We start from the raw sequence: 12,479 nt of genomic DNA on the forward strand, positions 1-12,479 counted from the left end.
GGGTGGGACATAAATTTTCAAAGCTTTCTTTGCAGGCATGGCCAAATCCATCTAACGATCAAATTTTAATGACTGAAGCATGTGGGCTTACACACTTTCTATTTTCATACTTCCCATATTTTCTCCAGAAACAACCGAGTAAACAGTGTGGCTTGATCTGACCCCTGGCTAGACAAAGAAAGGCTACCATGAAGGAGGGGTCAAACAAACATCTACTTTCCATCTTATGATTTGTTTCTCCAATGCCCCACTCCCAAGGCATAACAAATCCAGGGTGCGTTACTCTCCTTTAGTTCCATAACATTTCCTCTCCTTACTATCATGGTTTTTATTCATTTGCTTCATTAATCATGCTAGATTTACTTATGTTCATTTGTATATTTCAGATTGTTTGGTATATGAAAACCAAGAAAGATAACCTTTCAGGAACAGTGAATGGTTCCCTGAGGGTCGGGAAGAGGGTGGGGGAACGGGGGAATAAGGAGCTGATAGCGCTGATGACTGTGTAACTCCACTCAACGGGATGCGATCAAACAACAGAATTGTACGTGAATGAATCTGTTGGATTGTGCAAGATATGGCAAAACAAACAAACAAAAAGTATTATAGGGAAAAGAAAATAAGGTTCCAGGGCATATAGGGGAGCCAAAATCCAAGAGTCCAAGAAGAAAGGAATTGTCTTCAAACTGGTTGTTGCAGCAATGGTACAATACTGCTGGATGTGGCTACACTATGGAATGTCATGATATCTGTTAGAGCTCCCCATAAAACGATCAAATAAAAAATAAATTATTTACAAGAAAGAAAAAAGAATTAGGTGACAAAAATTGGTCAATGTTCGGATATGTCAGGAGGTACCATGTGATCAAGAAACAACGGTATTAAAAGAAGTAGTCCAAATTTCATGGAGGGCACTGATGAAAAACAAGGTTCCTGGAATGACAGACTATCCCTCAAGATATTCCAGCCAACAAATGCAAAGCTAGAAGCACTCACTAATCTATGTTAAGGAAATTGAAAGACATATCAAAAGGGGTCCAGGTTAATGCACATTCCAAAGAAAGGTACTCCCAAGAGAATGTAGAATTTATGAAATAATATCATTAATCTCACAAAAGTAAAATTTTGCTGAAGATAATTCAAAGGCAGATGTAGTCATGCATTGATACTTCCAGAAATTCTAGCAGGACTTAGAAGAGGACATGGAATGAGGGTTATCATTTCTGATATCAAATGGATCTGGGATGAAATCAAAGAGCATCAGAAAAAATTTTTCTGGGCTTTATTGACTATGCAACACTCCTCCCCCAACACACACAAAACTCAGATGACAACCAAACATGGATAGCATTGTGAAGACTTGGAATTCCAGAACACTTCATTTGTACTCATGTGGAACCTGTGCATAGACCAAGAGGCAGTTGATTGGAACAAATAAGGAGATATTGTGTGGCTTAAAATCAGGAAAGGTATGAATCAGGATTGTTTCCTTGCTTAATCTATATATGGAGAAGCTGGGCTGTATTAAGAAAAAAAATGCAACAATCAGAGACAGACCCATTAACAATCTGATACACATATGACATGATCTTGCCTGTTGAATGCAAAGAGAAATCGAAACACTTAATTCTGGATTAGATCTCAACATAAAGGAAACAGAAATCTTTACAAGTGGACCGACAAGTAATGTCATGATGATTGAAGAAGATTGAAGTTGTCAAGGATTGAATTTTACTTGGAATTCATGAGCAATACCAATAGAAGCAACCATCAAAAATCATAGAATGTATTACACAAACGTCCCCTTTAAAGATTTAAAAAGCAAAGCTGTCATTTTGGGTACTAAGGCCAACTTGACCTTATTTTCAGTCACCTGATATGTCTGTGAAAGCTGGGCAATGAATAAGGATGGATTGACATCCTTAAAGAACACTTTGTGGAAAATATCAAAAATGCAAGGAACAGCCAGAAGAATGAACAAATATCTCTTGGGCGACGTACAAGCAGAATGCTCCTTAGAAGTTATACTGGGGAGAACCTCTCATGTGTTTTGAATATGTTACCAGGAGGGACCAGCCCCTAGAGAGTGACATCATGCCTGATAAAATAGGTGGGTCAGAGAAACAGAAGAAAGCCCTGAATGAAATGGAGTGGGGGTGCTTGTAACAAGGAGCTCTAACTTATCAATGATTTTGAGGATGACACAAAGCCATGCAGTATTTTGTCCTGTTGTCCATAGGGTGGCTATGAATTGGGATTGATTCTATATCACCTCACCACAATGATAAAATCATATAAACCATCATATGAGATCACTCTTTTGAAAAATCTCATTTCATCATGACAATATTCCTGCAATAAAACTGTTAATATCTTTTGAATAAAGCATATTCCTAGAAATCATGCAACTTTTTCCAGGTAGCCACAGACAGAACCTATTTTTTTAATCATAATCCATCCATACATCAATTGAGCAAAGCACCCTTATACATTCATTGCACTCGTCATTCTCAAAATTCACCTTCCACTTGGGTTCCTGGAATCAGCTCCTTTTCCTTTTTTCCCTCCCCCTCCCTCTTCGCTCGCCTCTCCCCCATGAACCCTTAATAGCTTATAAATTAGTATTTTATCTTATTTTACTCTGCCCAGCACCTCCCCTCACCCACCTTCCCATTGCCCATCCCCCAGAGAGGAGGTTACAAGTAGATCCCTGAGATTGGTTCTCCCTTTCTACACCCCCTTCCCTCCGGGGGTCGCCACTCTCACCGATGGTCCCTAGGGGTTCATCCGTCCTAGATTCCCTGTGTTTCCAGATCCCTACTGCACTGTTGTGCATCCTCTGGTCTAACCAGGTGCAAGGCAGAATTGGGATCATGATAATTGGGGGGAATCTTTTTTTAATCATCTTATTGGGGCTCATACAATTCTTATCACAATCCATACATACATCCATTGTGTAAAGAACATATGTACACTTGTTGCCATCATCATTCTTAAAACATTTGCCTTCTACTTGAGCCCTTAATATCTGCTGCTCATTTTCCCCCACCCTCCCCACTCCCCCCACCTCATGAACCCTTCATCGTTCATAAATTATTATTATTTTGTCATATATTACCCTGTCTGACATCTCCCCCCAGAACCTCTTTAAGTGGTAGTAGAAAATAAAGTAAATATGAGACGTGATCATTTCTTCTCTTGCCATGAGTTACGTGAGGTTATCAACCATTCCAGTGTCTGAAGGACTGTGAAGAATCAGAACCAGTCCATTCATTTTGAAGATAAGCAACCAAATTCAGCAAGATTGACTCAGGGTTAGAACTAAGAGTCTGCCAGAGGGTTGCTGATTATAAAGCACGGCTATCCTGAGCACTTGAGGTTACCTAGAGAGGCGTCCCCTTTAAGACTGGACAGAAAATAGAGGGAGAGCCCAATCAGAGAACAGATAAATGAGGGGTTTCTAGAATAGCGTACAAAGCTTCTGGGAAGGAGTTGGGGATGTCATGAGTGACCAGCTACTGAGATGTTTTTCTCTCATTTCACTTCTTCCTATTCCAGTCTAGTTTAGTGCTTTCTTTGTCCCCATTCTCAGGATCATTGTGACTGGATCTAGTTGTGCCCCTTATGCTTCTGTTGGGCAATTCTATATGGGTACCTGCTTATCTATATGGGTGGTAATTTACTAATAACCTTTACAGAGCACACAAAAAAATCCAAGTAAGAACTGTGCCCCATTAGGAGAGGAGATGGGTCAGTCAGGGTGCAAGGTAGCTCCGATGAAGAACACAGCTTTCCCCCAGATCCTGGATGCTTCCTCCCCCAACTACCATGATCCGAATTCTACCTTGCAGGACTGGATGGGGCAGAGGTTGTACACTGGTGCATATGGGAGCTGGAGGCACAGGGAATCCAGAGTGGATGATACCTTCAGGACCAAGGGTGTGAGGGGCGATGCTGGGAGAGTGGAGGGTGAGTGGGTTGGAAAGGGGGAACTGATTACAGGGATCCACATGTGACCTCCTCCCTGGGAGAGGGACGGCAGAGAAGGGGGGGAAGGGAGACTCTGGATAGGGCAAGTTATGACAAAATAACTATGTATAAATTACCAAGGACACATGAGGGAGAGGGAGCGGGGAGGGAGGGGAAAAAAAAGAGGACCTGATGCAAAGGGCTTAAGTGGAGAGCAAATGCTTTGAGAATGATTGGGGCGGGGAATGTGTGGATGTGCTTTATACAATTGATGTATGTATATGTATGGATTGTGATAAGAGTTGTATGAGCCCCTAATAAAATGTAAAAAAAGAAAAGAGGAGAAAAAAGAGAAAATGATTAGGGCAAAGAATGTACAGTTGTGCTTTATACAATTGATGTATGTATATATATATATGGATTGTGATAAGAGTTGTATGAGCCCCTAATAAAAAAAAAGAATAATAATAACAAAAGAACTGTCCCCCAATAGGGGCCACATAGCTAATCTCTCCATGTTTTCTCCCTGGCTCCCACTAGCACAGAAGCCCTCCAAGCTCAGTATACTGTAACTAAGAATTGACTGGTTAAAAAAACAAAACAACACCACAAAAACTGTTAAAATAAGAAAACCATGATAAACAAACAACCCTTCCCCTCCCCAAGCAAATCTGTCCCTGTGGAATTGAAACTTAAAACACATAGACATTTTGACATTGGCTTAAGGGTCTCTGTGTAGTCTTTGAGTTGCTGTAACACATCATCTAAGTTTCTTTAAAGTGAATAAGAAACTAAAGCTACTTACAAAAGGCATCAATTATTTTCCCTAATAATTTACAGTTCTCTCACCCATGTCATATCCTATATTTAAAAAAAAATCCTTAGTACCTTTCAGCCATCATGCGCCTGCCTCCTTTCCTTCCATGTGTATGCTTCTGGACTCGCATCTCCTCTCCATGGTATTCCTTTAATTAAACAATGGCAGCGGAACCCAGAACTGTTAACTACCTATTCCCTGAAAGACAACTCACTGTCCTCGAGTCAATTCTGACTCACAGTAGCCCTGTAAGACAGGATAGAACGGCCACTGTGGGTTTCTGAGATCATAACTCTTTCTGGATGCAGAAAGTCTCATCTTTCTTCCACGGAGTGGCTGGTAGTTTTGAACTGTTGACCTTGCAGTTAGCAGCCAGATAAATAACCACTATGCCACCAGGGCTCCTTGTACCATCTCCTTAGTGCCTTTTGGGGAACAAACAAACAAAACACCCTCACCTTCTTTAGTTGTTGTTGTTGACTATTGACGCATGAACAGAACCAGTTGACTTTAAACCTAGATGCAAACTATGCCACCAAATATTCTTGCTAATACCAAAAACAAAATCTTTGTCAAGGACTCTTTGGGGGAAAGGACAAATAAGCTCACTAGGTTTCTTATATTACTTGTCAAGAAAGGGTGACATGAACCTTCTAGGAATGAATGAAAAGCTCATTAAATCTGAACTTCAAATGAAAACCGAAGGCCTCATTGCTTGATGGGTACATTTGCGGGCTGAAATGTGAAGTCACCGACTATAACCTATCCTCTGTCAGCTTACACGGAAGAGTTTCACACCAGCCCCTGACTCCTTTTGAGCCGTGCCTTTTGAGGAGTCAGAAAAGGTTTTCCATGTTACGTATTTGAAAATGAGCACACATTTGCCTAAGGAAGAAAAAGTTCCTTACTTTGTGTAAGTTTACCCTCAAAGAACATTCCTTTGTATCTGTAGATCTTGCATTGGACAATAAATAAATAGATTCACAAAAACAATATAGTGGGGTTTACTTAAATCAAATAGTGCTCCATAGGTGAACAGATAAAAATGGAGTAGAAAGGGGGTGCGATGCAGGCAGAGATTCCCAGTTTAATGAAGTAGTATACAGTGTGCGCATATAAATTTGATCTTTGTTGATGATGATTATATTATTATAAAATTTTATATTCAGAAAAACCATAATAGTGTCCTTGAATATAAAACACCATATTTTATAGCCAATCATCATCATATCTGACATCATATCCCACCTCAGTTAACTATCTTGTCATGCTAAAGTCTTTTTATTTCAGCAGATTTATCTTAAGTCTTGTTAACTCATTCATGGTAGTTCCCCACTCTTTAGAAATGGTTTATCTGCTGCTCTTAAAGAGAATGTCAGCAGGCATCCTCCAGAAATATTAGAAATTGGAGCCCATCAAAGAAATGCCAATGGAGACAGCAGTGATCTGTATTTTAGAGCGGGAACTGTAGGGATTTTACAGGCATTCAGTGCATGCCAATCTTTGTAAGCTACACCTAAGAAATTCAAGCATCTCTGAAAAGCAAGTGAACGCGTACAAAAGAATAATTTCTTTTTGCCTATGCACTGATTCTTCAAAACATTTTTTAAAAATCCCATTTCAAGCTTGCATTGAGAAGCCAAAGGCCTATCCACATTCTTTATCGACAGGAAGATATCAAAGTAGCCACAATCCTGAATGTACACAGAGCGACAACGGTGACATCTCCTAGGCACTGAGCAGAGGCTTGGCGGCTGTGGGCAGAAAGTGTGGTTCCAGAGTCTAATCCTACTGATACACTATGTTCTTTGCAAAAGGTTGTGAGGCCTTGGCCTAATAAGCATAATCTCATTACACTGCAAATAAAAGTTTCCTATTTATCTCCAGATTTCAAATGAATCTAATAAGGCTTATGATACAGTCACCCAATACCCTAATCATATTTCTGCCTATCTAAAAGCAATCAGTAATTGTGTTACAGCAGAACGTGCTGACAATACCTCTGACACAGAAAGGAGAATGAGAGCCCAGCTGTACTAATTAAATTAAATGCTAGGCTGATGGAATACATTTGCTGCAGCCGGGAGAGTATGGGTGCAGAATTAATAAGCATTACAGCTTAGAGCAGGAGATGATATCATAATGGATGCAAGGTTTTGATGTGGAGAGCCTCATTCAGATTCAATGTACCATAATGTACGGATGTGACAGCTGCTTACAGAGGTGCAGAACCTTGAACGAGTGCACAGGAACTTCCCCTGTTTCATGTTACTTACAGTATAGCTTGCATTCCCCTCGCAGCAGCTTCAAAACCACCCAGCCCCCCGACCGGAAGGGCCGCGGTTGCAGATGTGATTTGTTCTTTCTTATCAAGCTCCCCACATTCCTGGCTGCCATTGCTCCACTCGCTTCTGTTTCTCTCTCTCTCTCTCTCTCTCTCTCTCTCTCTCTCTCTCTCTCTCTCTCTCTCTCTCTCTCTCTCTCTCTCTCTCTCTCTCTCTCTCTCTCTCTCTCTCCTCTCTCCATCTGGCTCATAAACTTTGGTGTCCACCCTTCTAATTTCAACCTTCATTTTTGGGGCCCAAACACTAGTCACGCGTCACCATAAGTTGGAATAAAATCGTTTTAGAATGCTATTTTTCTACAAGGCATGCCCCCCCCCCTTCCCACGCCACCCCCCTGTGATTTCTCAGCAGTAGCTAGGGCTCAGAGGGCACAGGCCCTGCGTGGGCCCTCCGGTCACCCCTGTGCGTGTCCTGGGCTGTTTCAGAGGCGGCCAGGGGAGCGCAGAGCTGAGAGATGGCAGACCACGCAGGCCGCTCCAGAGGCGCCCACCCCCAGCTCAGTGGGGACCGCCCCTGTGCCGCTCCGTGGGCCCAGCCTGCTCCTGCCAGCGCAGCACAATTCCGTGCTCATAAATCAGCTGTGCTATCTCGCTGGCTGCAGTGCTGAGCTGCTGTGCCAGCCCAGCCGGGCAGGATTCATTATCATGAGAATTTTGACAGGATATTAAATTTACTAATCCTGAACTTTGCGGACTGACCCCTAAGTCGGGAATAGACAATACCGATGTCTGCCGGTGAAACACTTTCTCTCCCTGCTTTCTTCCTTCTTTGCCCCTCCAACAATCCCACACTCATCTCTCCCCACCCTCACCCCTCCTCTAAACATCTCTCCCTTGTGTTCCCTGCGACAGACACTGCCAGGACCCTCCATACAGACAGCAGCAGCCTCTCGGCTTCCACACCCGCTGCTCCTCAATGAGGCTCCAAGTTTCCTCCAAATACCCCCTCCCCCACTGGTAACCCCAAAGGGGCGCCTGCACCCACTTCCTTCTGTGTCTGCAGGTTTTAAAAGAGCCGAATGGTTTGTGGCTTGCTGACCCATCCACGGTACACACGTCGGATTAAGCCATACGTAATTGATGGGCTTGCACGTCACGCATGATCAAATGTTGACAATTTCACATGGCCCAGCCTTTGCTTACATGACGTTGACCCAGAGACAAACCAGCAAACTTGTCACTGATTACTCGCTGTCACACACACACACACACGTTTTCTCTTTGGTGTTGGACTTCACTGCCCTAGTCACCGGTAATCCCCCCCCACCCCCCCCCCCCCAGAAAATACTCAGCCAGCACTCTGATTCCATCTGGTACCATTTCGAGAGGGACAACACACTCAATTTTGTGTGGAGTTGCCTGCCTCTTCGTCTGCACATTTACACGGCCCCTGGAAAGTCAGACGCAGTACATACGCTGTGGTAACAACTGTTACTCTTTGTTTATTCCCGCTATAAATAAGCCCACAGTGCTACATCAGGCGCTACGAATATTTTTAGAAACTTGGAGTGTGCGGCGGCAGAATTCAGCGGCGCCCCATTCATAAGGGCCCTGTGCTCCAGGAACCACCAGGACCACAGCGGCTGCACACCTCCATGGATTCCCACGTCCACGCTGCCAGGGTAATCTTTTTAAAAGTCAGCATTAAAATCTGGTCAGCTCTCCTGCCTCACGGAAAACCTCCTGCAAACACAGTGCCAATTAAGTTGCTGAAAACAGCAGATTTCCACTGATACTATACAGATAAAGCTGACCATTAAATCGCAATTTAACATCCCTAGGCAGCAGTGGCTGCTGACAGCCTCTAAAGCTTGTAATCTCATTTAACCCCCTCCGGTCAGGAGCAGGCCCACCCCTTTAGCATAATGTCGGCCAAATTAGACCTGACACGGCAACAAGAGGAATAAAAACCTCTTTAGCTTAAAAGTCAGGCCACAGTGGGCAACCCTGACCTTCAGCTTCCCCACACAACCCACTCCTTTCTCCAGGGACCCCAGAGACATTTACGGAGAGGGCGAGAGATGGACAGAGGGGAGGTGGGGGTGGGGGACCTGAGCCACAAGGCAGTTGGATTTCCCTTGGGGCAAATTACAGAGAATTTTCCTAGACAATGGCAGGAAATTTCACCTGGGCTTTTTCAAGTCTTTCTTTAGTAATAAAAGATGAACCCGCATGGTTCTGTTCAAACTACTTTGGCTCAATATTTTCCTTCGCCTGCAGGCCTCTCTGACTTAGAAGCCAGGGGACGTCTCTGTTGGAACACAGAGTTCTCCACTCGCTGCCTTAGCCTCCTTGCATTTTAAATGAGGTCATCTTAGCTGGTGGCTGAAGTCTTCAAAGCCATCTCCTGTAACTGGCATTTACCGGAGTTCTGTTTTCATAAGGAAATCAGGCTGCTGCCAAATACTCTTCTGCAGCAGCTCCACTCATTTTGTGAGGAGTGGGATAGGGGTAGCGGGGAGGGGCAAGGGGAAGCTGGGGTCTGAGGACAGACACCGGAAGATTAATTTTACAGTATTTTCAACACCGCCCCACCCCCACCCCCACTCCACTCCTGCTGCCTCCGGGCCCCCCCGGAGTCACTTTAGAAAGAGCACCCACACACTGCCTTTTGATTTAGAATCGTACGCTGAGTTACAACCCTAGATTTCTAACCACTGCAATTCCAACGAACACAGCATTTCAGAGTCTATCTGTGCCTGCTTCGTTTTGGACCAGCAACCATCAGCAACGTTACTTTAACAATGATCTCCCTCCTCAAATACAAAATAAACTTTTTTCATGGAAAACAAACCAGTGTTTCCCGGCCAGGGTGGGAAGCGTGCAGCATTTGGGGGACGCAGTGTGTCTGGGCGCTTCAAAAGACCCAAACCCTAAGGGGGTCTTCCTTCCCTCCCTTGACCACGTCTCTCCGGCCTCAATTTAAACGCTAGATTGTGATTACACTGATCAAAACCTTTTAAATGGCAAAGTAGAGTTTGAGAGCGAAGTTGATAGCGAGGGAGAAAGACAGAGCGAGAGAGGCTCTCTGGAGTCATTCACTGTTTCGTCAGCAGTTCAACAAATGTATGAATAAATGACACCATTCAAAAGACACACACGGAGAGATGCCTAGCTGCTTGCAAAGGAGGAAACTTCTGGATCGCTCAGAAAAAGTCTGGGACTCCACTCTGCCCCTCCACCAGCCTGCGTGTCCCTCCCTAACCAGCCCCTGTGGGAGCCCAGCTAGCGCCTTCTGTAACTTACCCAGTTCAGCTCCCAGGGGAACTTTCTGAGCTTCTGGAAACAGTGGCCCTCAAAGCGGTGGTCCATTACCTGGTCCCGGACCTTCGAGGCCGCCACCGCTGCGGATGCCTGCTCTTGGGTGCTGCTGGCCGCCTCAAATTCTTCAAGCGCCTCCAAGCCCCCATTCTAATTTAATTTAATATTTTTGATTCGGGACTCAAAGTGAACTGCGATTGCTAGGAGAAACGGCATACGCGTTTATTTCGACTTCCCAGGGCTGCAGCGAAGTCCTGCCTGCCCAAGCCTCTTTGAGCAATGGAGTGGTTTATTTAATTTGCCGGTATGATGGGAGCGCCTGAATGAGCGGCAGAGAATGCAGTGTGGTATAAAAGAAACAAAGGCTAAAAGTACCACTATTTTGATTCCCTTTTTAAAATTACTTCCAAAGTGTGGTATCTATTGTGAGGGATAATGCTGAACAAAGCACAGTGTCTTGGCAATATTCACAGCGTTATTCACACGCAGCCAGTTCTGTCTGTACATTCCGAGGTAGAATGCACTTATAAATGATGTATTGGAGAGACTATAGTTTCTATTGTGTTCCCAGTGTAAACAAAAAGACAGACAGAAGCTGAATGGCATACGGGCAGCGAGGCCACACTCGATTCAACCATTCCACCAGTTCTGGGGAGGGAAAACGCAACTCTTGAAAAATAAAACTTAAATCAGCTAAACGCCCTATCCCAGTTCATTTGATAAAGGCACCTCCGGGAGCTTCCCCAGCCCTCTCGCCCGGCTTTCTCCTCCTCCTCCCAGCCGGGGGTGGGGTGTGGGGGGGGACACTTCTGAATGGCACCATTTGGGGTAGGGCGACAGCTGCCCGCTGCCCAGGGAACAGGAACGTGCTGGGCCCTGCGACCCCGGCCCCATGGTGCTCAGCCGCCAGGACCAGCCAGGGAAGGGAGCGTGGATCCTGCCAGTGGCGCCTGGGTAAACGGCTAGATACTGTCAGCAGTTTCCAGAATCTTCCACTTAAAAGAAGCCAGTCTTCCCCAAAGCTAGCTCAGATGGTACCACTTCCCTCCCCCCCCCAAGTTTCCCCAAACTTGGTGCTGGCCCCAATATGATGACACGCCTTCACCAGCCTGCTCAGGGCCAGCCCTGGGATAGGGGAAGTGCTTCTTTGAGGCAAAGGGCAGGCTTGACTTTCCCTAAACCTGAGCATCTCTCTTTCGGAGCATCCTTTAGTGACTAGCCTACGACTGGCATGCCTGCACCTTGCTGTTATTGGTAGGCACTCCTTTTGAATTTAATCTTTTATTTTAGAAGCTAACTTTTTAAAAAAAAGAAATATTGCTTTGGCGTTATGTGAAAAGAGCTGTCTGTAAGCTGTGTACTTCTATTTCCCTCGTCAATGAGAATGGTGACTGAATACTAGACTTCTGGTAAAATCATTTTAGACAACATACCCTCAGAGGGAAAATCAGTGATTCAGCTTTGATTTTGGTACTTACATAAGAAAAGCGAGTCCATTGTCTCTCACTAAATATGAGTCCTCCTAAGATTCTGAAGAGAGACTTCAAGTTGTTTTCTTGTCCTTTGTCTGTATCTGCATATTCTGACTCCATAATTAACATTCCCATTATGAGGAATTCCTTGAGAGGAACCTAAAGCCCTGTTTGCCTGCCTAGAATTGAGATAAATAGTGAGCCTTTCAAATGTTTTTGGTTGTGAACGAGAGAACTAGAACCTACCTTAATGTGATGGCGATGGCCCGATGGCGAAGTGCTAATGGAAAGGTACAGCTGGTTGAACTCAGCAGATGCTCTGCAGGAGGACATACTGAACAACCTGCGTCCTTCAAGATTACAAAACAAACACCTTGCTCAGCTTTAGTCTGTCACATTGGGTTACTATGGCGTGGATTCAGCTTGATGACACCCGACAGCAATAACACATGCTGGGCAGGGTTCTAGGCACTTGGAGGGACAATGGACTGCCAGGTTCCACAGTACGGAATACTTGGTTTGTGAAAAGATTCACAAAGATAGCCATGATATGGTGTCTGATATCAAGCATTCCTAGAGCTTAACTGAAAATCGGATACTTCCCTTTTATAAAAAT

At 44.5% G+C, this 12,479-nt stretch overlaps 1 pseudogene; it reads right to left on the reverse strand.

The window, feature by feature from the left end:
• Nucleotides 1-12,196, reverse strand: part of LOC142461007 (small nuclear ribonucleoprotein Sm D2 pseudogene) — a 50,262-nt pseudogene extending 38,066 nt beyond the window's left edge.
• Between the last annotated feature and the right edge of the window lie 283 nt (nt 12,197-12,479).

This window comes from Tenrec ecaudatus, chromosome 11, assembly GCF_050624435.1.
Source record: "Tenrec ecaudatus isolate mTenEca1 chromosome 11, mTenEca1.hap1, whole genome shotgun sequence".
Lineage (NCBI taxonomy): Eukaryota > Metazoa > Chordata > Mammalia > Afrosoricida > Tenrecidae > Tenrec > Tenrec ecaudatus.